Raw genomic sequence first — 3,270 nt, forward strand, 5'->3', positions numbered from 1 at the left:
AACAAATTCATATGTCGGCATTTTCTGAAAACCTATGTCATTTTGTAGACCTAAATTCACCACCTCTTTTCTAAGAGACATGGACCTCTAAGGAATCAGGTTGGTCATTTGTTCCTATAGGTTTTGATGTTTGCATTATTTTTCAATGAAATTTGATTGTATGCATAGATGGGTATGTTTTCCAGCCCTAATATGGTAAATTTTTTTTTACAAGTGCACTGTGCATTATAGTAAGCCTATATCCTTTGGAATATTGTATTCCAAACCCCCTACTTCTTCATAGTGGAAGCTGTTAAATCATATGTGAGCCTCACTGAGGCTCCTTCAATAGTTGAATTATTTCTTTCTGGATGCTTGCAGCATTTTTTCTTTGACCTGGAAGCTCTGGGTGGTGGCTGTAATGTTCCTGAGAGTTTTAATTGTGAATTTTTTCAGTGTGACCAGCAGATTCTTTCTATTTCCAATTTACTATCTGGTGCTAAAAAAATCTGGACAGTTTGCTTTATGATTTCTTGCAATGTGATGCCCAGGTTTTAATTTAATTTGCTGTGACTTTCAAGTGGTCCATAGATTTTTTTTTTGGAGGGGGGCAATGAGGGTTAAGTGACTTGCCCAGGGTCACACAGCTAGTAAGTCTCCAGTGTCTGAAGTCGGATTTGAACTCAGGTCCTCCTGAATCTAGGGTCAGTGCTTTATCCACTGTGCCACCTAGCTGCCCCCTAGTCCATTGATCCTTAAACAACCTCTCTTTGTTTTCCACATCAGTTGTTTTTGCTGTGAGATACCTTGCATTTTCTTCTATTCTTTTTCAGCCATTTGACTTTAAAGAACATTCCTGGTTGTCTCAGAGTCATTAGCTTCAATTTGGTCCATTCTAATTTTGAAGGAACCTGCTGCTTAGGTGACATTTTGTATTTCTTGTACCAGGCTATTAATTCCCTTTCCAATTATATATTCTCCATTTTTCCCCCTTAGTGCCCTCATTTCATTTATTTGAAAAAAAAAACATGCACATATTTTAAAGTTCATGCTTTATCTCTTCCAGGAATTCTAATTGTTGTGTTTAAGCTATGTTTATGTTTGAAGCTTTATTTATAGATGTTTTGCATTCTCTTCTGGGTTTATATCTTGAGTTTCCCTGTCAAAATAGTGTTTTATGGCAGGATTCTTTTTGTTTGTTTGTTTGTTTGCTCATTTTTCCAATTTACTTTCTGTCTTTAGACTTTATATTAGAGCTGGGCCCAGTGGACTTCTGGAAGGAATATTTGGGATGAGATTCTGTCCTCTAGCATTTTGCTACTACTTTCTTGGATTACTGAATATTTTGTTATTCCAAAATCTCATCTATAATTTAGGATGGGGATCTGCAAGCTTTCAGTGATTCTAAAGGGATTTGATCCAAGGAAAAGTCTTATAAATGCCATCTCCAAACCCTGTCTGATCTCTGAAAATTCCTTACCTGGATTTGGTTCTGAGCAACACACCTGTGAGCTTGCCCTTGTTTGGAATTCCAGCAAATTGTTGATGGACTTGACTACCATCTACCAGCTAGAACATTCTGCTGGTTCAGTGACAGAATTGTAGGCTTCCCTATTGTCTGGAGTACATGCCGTGGTTATTCCACTACAGATTTCACGCTATGTTATGGAATGAAACAGACACTGTCCATCCTCTCTCACTTCTTATCAACTCTTCCCCATCCATTCCTAAGGTCAGACCCACACAGCTTCTGTTTGCATCTGAACTGGTTCCTGGCTCAGTCTATAATTTAGGGTCTAAAATCATTCTTCATCCTAGAATACCATTCCTAGGTAAACGGCCCTTCCTTAATCTGCTCTGGATCTGTGTTCTAGAACTGGGTAGTGAGCAACAGAGCTTCCAGTTGGCTGTTGTTGTTGTCCATCCTTTATTTTTGTTTTCAGTTTTGAACCTTTAATGAGGAAAAAAAATGTAACAGCAATCATACCATCCCCCAGGGCCCTGTGTGGTCTGGGCACCGGAAGTAGATGGGCTGGATGATGGGGGTGGCGGGTGGGAAGCTCCAAGGCCTAGGATGTGGCCTCTTCATCACTCAGCAGCATGTTGGGGATCCCTCATTTGATGGGGAACAGGCGTCCGGATTCTGGGCACTGCAGGGTGCCCTCGACCATCTCCACCTCTAACAAGACATGGTGCACCTTCCTCAGAAAACTCTTCATCCTTCTCATAGTCATCCGCCAGCTGCCGGGGCAGCTCAGACAGGTGTCCCAGGCTCTTGGCGGCTTCCACCAGCACCGTCCACTCCCTCTTGGGGATCATGCGCGTCACGAAGTCCGGGTTGAAGTCCAGGGGCTCACGCGGATCTCGGTGGCCTGGATTCGCAGCGAGAAGCCCGGGGCCCCACCCCACGCACATGGGTGCTCAGCAAGTTGTGGGTCAGCACCTTCATCCTGGTCTGCAAGGGGGCGCACCTGCACCCACACCCAAACCGGAAACCCATCCTTTATTTTCAAGGAGGACCAATGCCCTCACAAGATGGTCCTGACTTGCACATGCTTTGGATTTAAGGGAGGCAGAGTTGCACAAAATCACCAACCTCACTCTCTCCCAGTCATTGAAGTCCAGTGGCAAGACTAAAGTCAGGACAACTGGCGATTGCCTGGGATGCAGTGGATGATGTTGGCATCTCTGATATCTAACCAAGCTTTAAGTGCTCCACAGCACCTGTTTCAGTCATTTCCTTAGCCATTAGAACAAATTGGTCTTATCTGCCCATTCCACCAGGAAAAGTCTTCACATGCTTGTGGTAGACATTCTCCAAATTTACTAACAGGTTTGAGGACTGTCAGTTACCTTCAATGTACTTCTGGTGTGAGGGCTTGACAAACTATTTTCAGGGCTGCTAGTCCTCTCTGAACCTTTAGTGTCCACCTGTCCTTCAACTCTCACCTGTAGTTTCAAGAAGCTGTAGAAATCAATAAACCCTTAGTAAGCCCCTTATATATGATATGGTGGGAAATGGGGTATGGGTTGGGGTTCTTGGGAATTCCTCTTTAAAGAATTACACCCTCTTGCACACAAAACGTAGTTAGAATAAGGTGATAGTTTATTTAGGAGCAAGGGAAGGGAAGGGTGGGGGGAGGGAAACCATGAAAGAAATCCTTAGACTTTTCATGGGGAGATTTGGCATTAAGCACATGGCTCAGAGGTACCAAATCTCCTCGAACAGGAGACCGGAAGGTACTTTTATAGAGGACTGATGGGGGTGGACCATCTTCCTGTGGAAAGTTC

The 3,270-nt window shown here is 43.4% G+C and overlaps 1 pseudogene; it reads right to left on the minus strand.

Annotated features, from left to right (window-relative positions):
• Positions 1-2,048: 2,048 nt before the first annotated feature.
• Positions 2,049-2,428, minus strand: LOC122738486 (annotated as a pseudogene).
• Between the last annotated feature and the right edge of the window lie 842 nt (positions 2,429-3,270).

Source organism: Dromiciops gliroides, chromosome 2 (genome assembly GCF_019393635.1).
Source record: "Dromiciops gliroides isolate mDroGli1 chromosome 2, mDroGli1.pri, whole genome shotgun sequence".
NCBI classification, from domain to species: Eukaryota; Metazoa; Chordata; class Mammalia; order Microbiotheria; family Microbiotheriidae; genus Dromiciops; species Dromiciops gliroides.